We start from the raw sequence: 14,630 nt of genomic DNA, 5'->3' as shown, positions 1-14,630 counted from the left end.
TCGGAGATAATGTAGAATTATTCTGCAAAGCATAAAGGAATGTTTGAAAGGAGTTTTTTTCAAAGAAAGACCTCGGTGAAGCTACTTACATATTGAGCATCAAGATCTATAGAGATAGATCAAGACACTTGATAAGTTTTTCAATGAGTACATACCTTGACAAGATTTTGAAGTAGTTCAAAATGGAACAATCAAAGAAGGAGTTCTTGCCTGCGTTACAAGGTGTGAAGTTGAGTAAGACTCAAAACCCGACCACGTCAGAAGATAGAGAGAGAATGAAAGTCATTCCCTATGACTCAGCCATAGGTTCTATAAAGTATGCCATTCTGTGTACCGGACCTATTGTATACCCTGCCCTGAGTTTGGCAAGGGAGTACAATAGTGATCTAGGAGTAGATCACTGGACATTGGTCAAAATTATCCTTAGTGGAATAAGGATATGTTTCTCGATTATGGAGGTGACAAAAGGTTCGTCGTAAAGGGTTACGTCGATGCAAGTTTTTACACTGATCCAGATGACTCAAAGTCTCAATCTGGATACATATTGAAAGTGGGAGCAATTATCTAGAGTAGCTCTATGCAGAGCATTGTTGACATAGAAATTTGCAAAATACTTACGGATCTAAATGTGGCAGACCCGTTGACTAAACTTCTCTCACAAGCAAAACATGATCACACCTTAGTACTCTTTGGGTGTTAATCACATAGCGATGTGAACTAGATTATTGACTCTAGTAAACCCTTTGGGTGTTGGTCACATGTCGATGTGAACTATGGGTATTAATCACATGGTGATGTGAACTATTGGTATTAAATCACATGGCGATGTGAACTAGATTATTGACTCTAGTGCAAGTGGGAGACTGAAGGAAATATGCCCTAGAGGCAATAATGAAGTTATTATTTATTTCCTTATATCATTATAAATGTTTATTATTCATGCTAGAATTGTATTAACCAGAAACATAATACATGTGTGAATACATAGACAAACATAGTGTCACTAGTATGCCTCCACTTGACTAGCTCGTTGATCAAAGATGGTTATGTTGCCTAACCATAGACATGAGTTGTCATTTGATTAACAAGATCACATCATTAGGATAATGATGTGATTGACTTGACCCATTCCGTTAGCTTAGCACACGATCATTTAGTTTGTTGCTATTGCTTTCTTCATGACTTATACATGTTCCTGTGACTATGAGATTATGCAACTCCCGTTTACCGGAGGAACACTTTGTGTGCCACCAAACGTCACAACGTAACTGGGTGATTATAAAGGTGCTCTACAGGTGTCTCCGAAGGTACTTGTTGGGTTGGCATATTTCGAGATTAGGATTTGTCACTCCGATTGTAGGAGAGGTATCTCTAGGCCCTCTCGGTAATACACATCACTCAAGCCTTGCAAGCATTGCAACTAATAAGTTAGTTGCGGGATGATGTATTACGGAACGAGTAAAGAGACTTGCCGGTAACGAGATTGAACTAGGTATTGGAATACCGACGATCGAATCTCGAGCAAGTAACATACCGATGACAAAGGGAACAGCGTATGTTGTTATGCCGTTTGACCGATAAAGATCTTCGTAGAATATGTAGGAACCAATATGAGCATCCAGGTTCCGCTATTGGTTATTGACCGGAGACGTGTCTCGGTCATGTCTACATAGTTTTCGAACCCGTAGGGTCCGCACGCTTAAAGTTCGGTGACGATTGTAATTAGGGTTTTTTGTGTTTTGATGTACCGAAGGTTGTTCGGAGTCCCGGATGTGATCACGGACATGACGAGGAGTTTCAAAATGGCCGAGACATAAAGATTGATATATTGGAAGCCTATATTTGGATATCGGAATCGTTCCGGGTGAAATCGGGATTTTACCGGAGTACCGGGGGGGGGGGGGGGGGTTACCGGAACCCCCCCGGGGGTTAATGGGCCTACATGGGCCCTAAGGGAGAAGAGGAGGGCCGGCCAGGGCAGGCCACGCGCCCCCTCCCTCCTAGTCCGAATAGGACAAGGAAGGGGGGGCGGCGCCCCCCTTTCCTCTTTCCCCCTTCCCCTTTCCTTCTCCAACAAGGCAAGAGGGGAGAGTCCTACTCCCGGTGGGAGTAGGACTCCTCCAGGCGCACCCCTAGGGGCTGGCCGCACCTCCCCCGTCCCTCCTTTATATACGGGGGCAGGGGGGCACCCCATGACACACAAGTTGATCTTCGTGATCGTTCCTTAGCCGTGTGCGATGCCCCCTTCCACCATATTCCACCTCGGTCATATCGTAGCGGTGCTTAGGCGAAGCCCTGCGTCGGTAGAACATCATCATCGTCATCACGCCGCCGTGCTGACAAAACTCTCCCTCAACACTCGGCTGGATCGGAGCTCGAGGGACGTCACCGAGTTGAACGTGTGCAGAACTCGGAGGTGTCGTACGTTCGGTACTTGGATCGGTCGGATCGGGAAGACGTACGACTACTTCCTCTACGTTGTGTCAACGCTTCCGTTGCCGGTCTACGAGGGTACGTAGACAACATTCTCCCCTCTCGTTGCTATGCATCACCATGATCTTGCGTGTGCGTAGGAATTTTTTTGAAATTACTATGTTACCCAACAGTAATTTGCTTAAAATCCTAATATGCTAGGTATTCAAGATTAGTAAAATTTTCTTATGAGTGTTTTGAATACTAAGAAAAGTTTGATGCTTGATGATTGTTTTGAGGTATGGACGTAATAATATCAAAGTCATGCTAGTTGAGTAGTTGTGAAATTGAGAAATGCTTGTGTTGAAGTTTGCAAGTCTTGTAGCATGCACGTATGGTAAACGTTATGTAACAAATTTGAAACATGAGGTGTTATTTGATTGTCCTCCTTATGAGTGGCGGTCGGGGACGAGCGATGGTCTTTTCCTACCAATCTATCCCCGTAGGAGCATGCGCATAGTGCCAAGGTTTTTGATGACGTGTAGATTTTTGCAATAAGTATGTGAGTTCTTTATAACTAATGTTGAGTCCATGGATTATACACACTCTCACCCTTCCATCCTTGCTAGCCTCTTCGGTACCGTGCATTGCCCTTTCTCACGTTGAGAGTTGGCGCAAACTTCGCCGGTGCATCCAAACCCCGTGATATGATATGCTCTTTCACACATAAACCTCCTTATATCTTCCTCAAAACAGCCACCATACCTACCTATTATGGCATTTCCATAGCCATTCCGAGATATATTGCCATGCAACTTTCCACCGTTCCGTTTATCATGACACATTCATTATTGTCATATTGCTTAGCATGATCATGTAGTTGACATAGTATTTGTGGCAAAGCCACCATTCATAATTCTTTCATACATGTCACTCTTGGTCCATTGCATATCCCGGTACACCGCCGGAAGCATTCATATAGAGTCATCTTTTGTTCTAGTATCGAGTTGTAAATAAATAGAAGTGTGATGATCATCATTTTCTAGAGCATTGTCCCAAGTGAGGAATTAAAAAAAGAGAAAGGCCATAAAGAAAAAAAAGAGAAAGGCCATAAAAAAGAGAAGGCCCAAAAAAATGAGAGAAAAAGAGAGAAGGGACAATGTTACTATCCTTTGCCACACTTGTGCTTCAAAGTAGCACCATAATCTTCATGATAGAGAGTCTCTTGTTTTGTCACTTTCATATACTAGTGGTAATCTTCATTATAGAACTTGGCTTGTATATTCCAACAATGGGCCTCCTCAAGTGCCCTAGGTCTTCGTGAGCAAGCAAGTTGGATGCACACCCACTTAGTTTCTTTTGCTGAGCTTTCATACATTTATAGCTCTAGTGCATCTGTTGCATGGCAATCCCTACTCCTTGCATCAACAACAATCGGTGGGCATCTCCATAGCCCATTGATTAGCCTCGTTGATGTGAGACTTTCTCCTTTTTGTCTTCTCCACATAACCCCCCTCATTATATTCTATTCCACCCATAGTGCTATGTCCATGGCTCGCGCTCATATATTGCGTGAAAGTTTATAGGTTTGAGATTACTAAAGTATGAAACAATTGCTTGGCTTGTCATCGGGGTTGTGCATGATGAGAGCATTCTTGTGTGACGAAAATGGAGCATGACTAAACTATATGATTTTGTAGGGATGAACTTTCTTTGGCCATGTTATTTTGAGAAGACATAATTGCTTTGTTAGTATGCTTGAAGTATTATTATTTCTATGTCAATATGAACTTTTGTCATGAATCTTTCGGATCTGAATATTCATACCAGAATTAAGAAGAATTACATTAAAATTATGCCAAGTAGCACTCCGCATCAAAAATTCCGTTTTTATCATTTACCTACTCGAGGACGAGCAGGAATTAAGCTTGGGGATGCTTGATACGTCTCCAACGTATCTATAATTTTTGATTTCTCAATGCTATATTATCTACTGTTTTGGACATTATTGGGCTTTATTATCCACTTTTATATTATTTTTGGGACTAACCTATTAACCGAAGGCCCAACCTAGAATTGCTGTTTTTTGCCTGTTTTAGGGTTTCGAAGAAAAGGAATATCAAACGGAGTCCAAACGGAAGGAAACCTTCGGGAACGTGATTTTCTCAATGAACAAGACCCAAGAGACTTGGACCCTACGTCAAGACACAAAAGAGGAGGCCACGAGGTAGGGGGCGCGCCTACCCCCCAGGCGCGCCCACCACCCTCGTGGGCCCCCTGTTGCTCCACCGACGTACTCCTTCCTCCTATATATACCTACGTACCCCCAAACGATCAGAGACGAAGCCAAAAACCTAATTCCACCGCTGCAACTTTCTGTATCCACGATATCCCATCTTGGGGCCTGTTCCGGAGCTCCGCCGGAGGGGGCATCGATCACGGAGGGCTTCTACATCAACACCATAGCCCCTCCGATGAAGTGTGAGTAGTTTACCTCAGACCTACGTGTCCATAGTTATTAGCTAGATGGCTTCTTCTCTCTTTTTGGATCTCAATACAATGTTCTCCCCCTCTCTTGTGGAGAACTATTCGATGTAATCTTCTTTTTGCGGTGTGTTTGTTGAGATCGATGAATTGTGGGTTTATGATCAAGTCTATCTATGAATAATATTTGAATCTTCTCTGAATTCTTTTATGTATGATTGGTTATCTTTGCAAGTCTCTTCAAATTATCAGTTTGGTTTGGCCTACTAGATTGATCTTTCTTGCAATGGGAGAAGTGCTTAGCTTTGGGTTCAATCTTGCGGTGTCCTTTCCCAGTGACAGTAGGGGCAGCAAGGCACGTATTGCATTGTTGCCATCGAGGATAACAAGATGGGGTTTTCATCATATTGCATGAGTTAATCCCTCTACATCATTACATCTTGCTTAAGGCGTTACTCTATTTTTATCTTAATACTCTAGATGCATGCTAGATAGCGGTCGATGAGTGGAGTAATAGTAGTAGATGCAGGCAGGAGTCGGTCTACTTGTCTCGGATGTGATGCCTATATACATGATCATACCTAGATATTCTCATAACTATGCTCAATTCTGTCAATTGCTCAACAGTAATTTGTTCACCCACCGTAGAATACTTATGCTCTCGAGAGAAGCCACTAGTGAAACCTATGGCCCCCGGGTCTATCTTTATCATATCAATCTCCTACTACTTAGTTATTTCCTTTGCTTTTTTCCTTTGTCTTTGTTTTACTTTGCATCTTTATCACAAAAATACCAAAAATATTATCTTATCATATCTATCAGATCTCACTCTCGTAAGTGGCCGTGTAGGGATTGACAACCCCTATTCGCGTTGGTTGCGAGGATTTATTTGTTTTGTGCAGGTACGAGGGACTCGCGCGTAGCCTCCTACTGGATTGATACCTTGGTTCTCAAAAACTGAGGGAAATACTTACGCTACTTTGCTGCATCATCCCTTCCTCTTCGGGGAAAACCAACACAGTGCTCAAGAGGTAGCACCGGATGACCAAGAGTCGTCGCGGCAAGCTCTACATCGACGACACAGGCCGGGGCCCCGAGGCCGGCTCAATTGAGTACGGGTACCGGGTCCCCTTTGGCGGAATACACGTCTTCATTGGCAAGATCAGTGAACCGGGCCGTGAGCCGGACATCTGCACCGACATCGTCGAGACGTCTTAGCGTGCAAGATCTGCCCGGGTTCAGCCTGCCGTAAAGCGTGCCTTCGTGGGAGTCATCCACGGAGCGGAATCCGAGGATAGATCTGTATCTGGTGGCGAAACCGTCGTTTACTCTGATGACGAGTCTTCAACCGGAGAGACCGAGTCATTGTATCAGCTGCACGATGGCCGGATTGGTGGTGGTTCCGATGGCGATAGTATTCAGGACCCCTTTGATCTGCCGAGCCGAGCTGCGATTTTCATGGCCGATACACAGTCGGCGCAACATTCTTCTTCCGTAGCAGCAATGATTTCTGGTTTAGTAGCGGCAACACCAACTGGGGCAGGAGGCCCTGCGCCACTACCGGCTCAAGTTTTGTCCAATTTATTCGACACTTTGGCAACATTGCTGGCAGCTGAGGTTAATCTGGCAGATCAGGATCAGCATAACGCAGAAATTGCATAGGTGAAGGATCAGATAGTTCAGGCTAAGGTAGATCTGGCAGCGGAGAACACCAGGATGGCCACAGAGCGGGCCGAGTTAGAGGCTCAGGCTTACCGGCTTATGCTGGATCAGAGTGCATCAAACGATGTCATGAGGAGAAGGTACCGGTCTCACCTTCCCCCGGTTTATGAGGCAAGGAATCTCTTTAACACGCCAGGGGCAGGAACCAGTAACCAGCCAGTGGTAATTCGGGTGGAGGCACCTGGAATGGGGGCACCGGTTCAGCCGCGCATGATGGCCCCGCCTCGTCAGAACAATGTCCCGTCACAGCACGTCCCAAGGCCTCCGGGTCATTACTCTAACCCGCTGGATAACATCGTGGCCGCCGCTTCATGATTAGCAGCTCTCCCGATCGAAGGTGAGTCTCCAGTAGCAGTTGAAACACGACGGGCTAGAGAGCTCCTTCAGACAGCTTTAACCCAATAGTAGGCTTATTCATACAGTCGCGAGAGGATTCATTCCACCCCCGCCCAAGTCGGAGCTACAGTAGGCATATTGATGAACCAGCTGTGTCAAGCAGTGCGCGAAACCGTAACCCGCCGCGAGGGCATAACCCGACGGGTGGCAGTGCTAATGCCCAGGATGTGGTGGATCACGGTCGAGCACGTCGAGAAGCCGAGTTAGCAGCGCAATACGCGGCTCGTCAACTTACTCCGGTTCGTCCGACCACTTCAGTGGAACCAGGTGTGGTTTTTAGTTCTTTAGGGGTGCCATGTCTTTCCTCGGCCTTACGTAATGTGCGGCTGCCCAAGGATTTCAAGGGTCCTCGTAAGGTGCCCAATTACACTGCCGATTTATCCCCTGAATCCTGGGTCGAGAGCTATGAGATGGTGATGGAGATGCTGGACGTGGATGATGCGTCATGTGCTAAGTACTTCACCATGATGCTAGAAGGAACAACTCGTACCTGGCTAAAAAGTTTACCAGCTAACTCCGTTGGGTCATGGGCTGAGTTAAAAGGCCGGTTTATCCAGAATTTCAAAGATACATGCAAGCATCCCATGTCAATCGTGGACTTAGACGCCTGTGTTCAAGAGGAGGGGGAGTCTACAACCCATTGGGTAAAGCGAGTGTCAGCTATTCTGCATTCATCACACCACATCAATGCTGATACGTTAGTCTTAACATTGGAAGGCAATTGCCGGTTTACGCCTTTGAAACTGAAGTTGGGAAGGCTCAAGCGTCACTGCAATGACATGGCAATGCTTATGATAGCTTTGGTTAAGTATGCCGACTCAGATAGTACCAAGGACCCTGAGTCTGAGGATGAAAAGTCGGGGAAGGGAAAGAAGAATGGCAGTGCCAAGGGGCAGCAGCATAACCCGGCGGGTCATGGGAACAACGGTAAGCGCAAGGCGGATAATAGCTTGGACTTTGTGGCTAACACCAACACCTAGGATAATGGTCAGCGCCATAAGGGTAAACCGCCCCGGCGGGGTGGAGGATCAGGTCCCAATCTTGAGCGCCTGTTAAACCAGCCTTGCCCGAAGCATGGGTCACGAGAAAGGCCCGCTACGCACCTTTGGAAGGATTGCTTTATCATGCGGGAGTTTAAAAATTTGAATCTTTTCCAATACGACCATGGACCGCCCGACGGTTCAGGAGGCGGTTCTCATGGGCCGGGTTATGGTGGAGGCGGCTCCAGTTCAGGATTTCAAGGCAACCAAATTGGACATGGCAATCAAGGCAGTCAGGGCAACCAGGGCGGTTATAATTATCAGGGGAGTCAGCAGCAGCAACAATCGGGTTATCAAAGTAATCCGAAGCAGTTGAATAGTGGCCAGTACCATGTCTTCACCACTAGCTTATGTAAGCGCGATCAGAAACTTCATAAAAGGGCAGTAAACTCCGTTGAACCAGCGGTGCCCCGTTATTTGCGCTGGTCTGAACAACCCATTTTGTGGAGTCGAGAGGATCATCCACCCCAGGTTGATAATCCGGGTCATCTAGCTTTAGTGGTGGTACCTCAGGTTGGGGGGTATAAGTTCACCAAGGTACTCATGGATGGAGGGAGCAGTATCAATATCCTTTACTATGAAACCTTCCGTCGCATGGGGTTGACAGAAAAAAATCTTAAACCGTCGAACACCGTTTTTCATGGTGTGGTGCCTGGTAAGCCAGCGTACCCAGTTGGCAAGATAGCTCTAGAGGTTGCTTTTGGAGATGATCATGATTCAAGATCCGAGACATTGACTTTTGAAGTGGTGAAAATCAAGAGTCCATATCATGCCCTGTTTGGACGGCCAGCTTATGCTAAATTCATGGCAAGGCCCTGTTATGTTTGTCTGCAGCTTAAGATGCTAGGTCACAAGGGGACAATCGCAGTACATGGGAGCAGTAAGATTGCTTTGGAATGTGAAGAAGGTGATGCGGCCTATGCTGAGTTGGTTTGTGCAACGGAGGAGCTGAAGTTCTATAAGGACAATGTTGATCCGGCAGATATGACTTCTTTGAAAAAGCCAACTACAGAGCATGATCCAACCTTAAAGTTTAAATCGGCAGAGGAGACTAAGCTGGTTGACTTTGTTCCTGGCGATTCATCCAAGCAATTCAGCATCAATGCTAACTTTGATCCAAAATAGGAAGGCATGCTCATCGAGTTCATCCTTGAGAATCGGGACATCTTTGCATGGAAGCCTTCTGACATGCCAGGTGTACCGAGGGAACTCGCTGAGCACACTCTTAATATAGATCCTAAGTTTAAACCGGTCAAGCAGTTTCTCCGCCGCTTCAATGAAGAAAGGCACAAGGCTATTGGTGAGGAGGTAGCCCGACTCTTGGCAGCAGGGTTTATTGTGGAGGTTTTTCACCCTGAGTGGTTGGCTAATCCGGTGCTGGTACTTAAGAAGAACGACACTTGGCGTATGTGTGTGGACTACACAGATTTGAACAAGCTTGTCTAGCTGATCCCTTTGCTCTCCCTCGTATTGATCAAATCATTGATGCTACGGCGGGTTGTGATCGTGTGAGTTTTCTGGACGCTTATTCTGGTTATCATCAGCTCAAAATGGCAGTTAAGGACCAGGAGAAGATAGCTTTTATAACTCCTTTTGGAGCCTTCTGCATGTATCTATGCCTTTTGGGCTCAAGAGTGCCCAGGCGACTTATCATCGTTGTGTGCAGAATTGTCTTCATACTTATATTGGGCGCAATGTTCATGCTTATGTGGATGATATTGTAGTGAAGTCCAGGAAGGAGGAGACGTTAATAGATGACTTGAAGGAAACCTTTGACAACCTCCGTGTCTATAAGATGATGCTTAATCTGGCCAAGTGTGTTTTTGGTGTTCCAGCAAGCAAACTCTTGGGTTTTCTGGTGTCGAACAGGGGCATTGAAGCTAATCCGGAGAAGATCAAAGCTATTACGTCTCTGGCTAAACCAGCATGTATTAACGATGTTCAGCGTCTGGCGGGTCATATTGCAGCATTGAGCCGGTTTATCAGCCGTTTGGGAGAACAAGGCAATCCCTCTGTATCAGATGATGAAGAAAACAGACAATTTTGTCTGGAGTGATGCTGCTAATACGAAATTTGAGGACCTAAAGAAACAGTTAGCCGAGCCACCTGTCCTTGCGGCTCCGGTCGATAAAGAACCACTTTTGTTATATGTGGCTGCTAATGCCCGGGCTGTTAGTGTGGCCATTGTGGTGGAGCGCAAGGAGGCTGGAAGGAGTATCCGGTTCAATAGCCAGTTTATTATATCAGTGAGGTGCTTATTGAGTCCAAGCAGAGGTACCCACATTGGCAGAAGCTGGTGTATGGAGTTTTTATGGCAAGCTGGAAGCTTAAGCAATAATTTCAGGGTCATCCCATCACTGTGGTCAGTTTTGCTCCATTGGGGGATATAATCCAGAACAGGGAAGCAACTGGCCGGGTTGCCAAGTGAGCCATTGAGCTTGGACCTCATGGATTAAAATATATGCCTCGGGCGGCAGTCAAGTCCCAGGCACTGGTGGATTTCATCAATGACTGGACAGAATTACAGGAACCTGAAGAGAAGCCGGATAACACTTATTGGACTATTCATTTTGATGGGTCCAGGCAATTGGAGGGCTCGGGGGCTGGAGTCGTATTAACTTCCCCATGAGGTGATAAGTCTTGTTATGTTCTCTGTTTAATGTTCCCTCGCACTAACAATGCAGCTGAATATGAAGCCTTACTCCATGGTCTTCGAATGGCTAAGGAGATGAATTTAAGCCGGGTTAAGTGCTTTGGTGACTCGGACCTGGTGGCTCAACAAGTGTCTGGTACTTGGGATTCCAAGGACCCGCTCATGGCAGCATATCGTCGAGAGGTGGATATTGTTGCAGGTCACTTCAAAGGTTATCGGGTGGATCATGTGGACTGGCGGAAGAACGAAGCGGCGGACGCTTTAAGCCGTTTGGGTTCCCAACATAAACCGGTTCCACCCAATGTCTTTTTGGATGTGCTACATAATCCGTCGGTCAAGCTACATACAGAGGAGGATTTGGCTATTCCTAGCCCGGAGGCTCAATTGGTGGCGGTTCTTCATGTTATCCCGGATTGGACAGTCCCATACCTGGCGTACATGAACCGGGGCGAGTTACTGGAGGATGAAACTTTGGCCAGGTAGATAATCCGGCGATCTAAGTCAATTACTATTATCAATGGAGAATTACATCATTGCAGTGTAACAAGGGTGTTTCAGCATTGCGTATCTTCTGAAGAAGGCTGTGAGATTTTGCGTGGGATTCACAAAGGAGATTGTGGTCACCACACCGGTTCAAAATCTTTGGTAGCCAAAGCTTTTCGTCATGTCTTCTATTGGTTGACGGCTCATGCTGACGTTGAGGACTTGGTGAGAAAGTGCGATGCTTGTCAGAAATTTCCACGCCGAGCCCATGTTCCGGCTCAAGAATTGAGGATGATTCCAATCACTTGGCCGTTTGCAACTTGGAGCTGGATAGGTTGGGCCCTTTAAGAGATCCAAGGACAAGAAGACCCACCTTTTTGTGGCAGTTGATAAATTCACCAAGTGGGTGGAGGCAGAGCCAGTCAGTAAGTGTGATGTAGCTACGACGTTTCAATTCATCAAAAAGGTGATATTCTGTTTTGGTTTTCCACACAACATAATAACTGATAATGGTACTAATCTATCCAAGGGTGCTATGGAAGAATTTTGTCAACGTGAGCACATACGACTTGACGTGTCATCATTGGCTCACCCCCAATCTAATGGTCAAGCAGAGAGAGCCAATCAAGAGATTTTGAGAGGCATCAAGCCTCGGCTTATGGTTCCCTTAAAGCGGACGCCAGGTTGTTGGGTGGAGGAGTTATATTATGTGTTATGGAGCATCAATACCACACTGAATAGATCCACGGGTTATACACCTTTCTTTATGGTTTACGGAGCAGGGGCGGTTCTCCCTAGTGACATCCGTCATGACTCACCCCGTGTGGCGGCTTATGTTGAAGCCGATAATGAGAAAACACGTCAGGATTCACTTGACCTATTAGATTAGGAGCGTGATATTGCAGCGGCTCGTTTGGTGATTTACTAGCAAGACCTGCGTCGTTATCACAGCCGCCGGGTTAAAACCAGAGCTTTTCAAGAAGGTAATCTGGTACTCCGGCTTATCCAGGATCAGACTGATATGCACAAGTTGTCCCCACCTTGGGAAGGACCCTTTGTGGTCAGCAAGAATCTGCACAACGGATCATACTACCTTATCGATGTTCGAGAGCACAAAGACTCACGTAAATCGGAGGAAGAGACCCAACGGACATGGAATATAGCTCATCTTCGGCCTTACTATACTTGAGCCACAGGCTCTTCTTATGTACATAGTTATGACCATGTATATATTATGATCAATACAATAAACCGGAGCCTCAGCTAAAGCGGGGTCTCTGTTGTTTTTCTTACATCATGTGTGGTTACAGGGGGGCTTCTGTTTATAAAGCGGAGTCCTGTTTACCCATTGATCCGGTTTATAAAGCCATATATATATAAAAAGTCACTTGGGGGCTTGGTCGTATTCGAACCATAGCTACACCTCTTGATCGGCATAAGGCCACCACGGAAATCACTTGGGGGCTTGGTTGTATTTGAACCATAGCTACACCTCTTGATCGGCTTAAGGCCAAAAGGAAATTGCGTGGGGCCAAAGAGAGTGTTGCAAAAGAACAACTCAAACATAGGCACCCACTGAGCACAACTCAAAATATTGCTCGGGGGCTCTTTGCTTCTCAAAGAACAAAGAAGTCTACACCCTTGTAATAGGCTATCAAGCCAGGCTTGGAAGCTAGGTGTATTCACCTAAAACCCTGAGTTATCTTGCCTTTTTAAGTAAGCCACTTTGTCCAGGTAATCCTGGTATGACCCGCCGAACGTTTGACAAGTCAATCTCATAGACCCTGATCTTGTCAAAGTTAAAACGATGATTGGTTAATGTGAGGTCCATCTTAAAAGGCTTCGAAAAATGGTTTAACTCAGTGGCCTGGCAGCCATGAAAAGCCTCGATTTTGGGCCTGGCAGCCCATGAAAAGCCTTGCATGTTCTTTTTATGTTTTTATTTGCCAAGTTTTTTCTCCTTTGGTGAGATTCATAATATTTTATGTTAAACCGGCGTTTATTAACCCGGGTTGGCTTTCAACGATAAGTTGTAAGTACATGATCAGTTATAATCCGACATTTATTGACCCGGTCTAGTTTCGACTACAAGTCACCAGCATTATATATGGATACACCGGTGTTTATTATAACCCGGTACGGTTTTATCATAAACCGGCAAAACATGGAAGGAGTTATCAATACTCAAGATTGGGGTTATCACCCTTACTATACAAAAAGTTGGTCAACCAACAGTGTGATTCAATATCACAGGTATCATCTCTTTCATCTTTGATTATTTTCAAAGTACAGCCTTGGTTATAAACCCCGGCTATATATTTGGGCATCATGACCCGTCCTGCGATAAACCGCCAGGACACTTTCAACTTCTTGTATGCAGGAACAGTTTGAATAACACTGCTATGGATTATGAACATAATATATCCTAAAGCATGGTGGATTCACAATATCAAGCAAAATAAATATGCGCGATGGCATAGCACACCAAGTATTTTGAACTAGCCTATTACAAGGCACTTTAATGCCCAAAAAGAATAATTGTTTTCAGCAAGTGTGGCAGTACGTAGAAGGCTAAACCGGCCTCCGGATCATGACTCGTCACCAGGCTGACTTGAAGGCTGTGGATCGTCTTGCGCTGGTGCATCCTCCTCCTCTCTACCCAGTGGCTGGAAGTCAATGGTTGCCCAATCGATTCCAGTTAAGGCTTGGAACATAGCTTCATCGCTTATAAGGTTGGAGGGGTCAACATCAGGAGCATAGGTCTGCTTACATATTGGCGGAATAAGATCTTCTACATCATGTGTTGGCGTAGGAAGTCTTCTATGATCAGAATCATAAACCGGCTGATAGTGATAGAGATCTGTTTCTTCAGCCAATTTGCTCGCTAAGGGGTGCATTTCCTTTGTTAACCTTTGAAGATCATCATTGTTAAACTCTCAACCGTCCTCCTTTATGCCAGGATAGCCGCTGCCTATATCTGACGAGTCAAGATCTGGTATCCATGCCTTAGCCCGGATTAGCGCAGTCAGCGCACCTGACCTTGTAGATGATCTTTTTAACTCGTCCAACTGGGCAGGCATCATTGAGAGCTTCTCAAGGGTTTCCTTTATCAAAGTTGGGGGCGGTTTGTTATGAGCAGTAGTGCAAATGGCCCGTTGGGCTCCGGAATATAACTGCTCTATAAGAGTATAGGCAGCCTTCAGCTTCATCCGCATGTCAGAGCCCAGATGGGTAATGCGAGTTCCTGCGTCATTGCGAGCATCAGTAAACCGGTAACTGATGAGATAATGTATGTTGAAAACTTCAGGTGAGTATACTTACCAAACACAACAGCGGTCATGGCATTTATCTGCCACTTTAAATCGGTCAGCTCTTCGGCCACCGGTTGAAGGGCTATTTCTGCATCCTCAGCTCTCTTTTGCAATGCGGCTTTCTCTATG

The sequence above is a fragment of the Triticum urartu genome, chromosome 5, assembly GCF_003073215.2.
Source record: "Triticum urartu cultivar G1812 chromosome 5, Tu2.1, whole genome shotgun sequence".
NCBI lineage: Eukaryota > Viridiplantae > Streptophyta > Magnoliopsida > Poales > Poaceae > Triticum > Triticum urartu.
Note: the sequence above shows the minus strand (reverse complement) of the source record.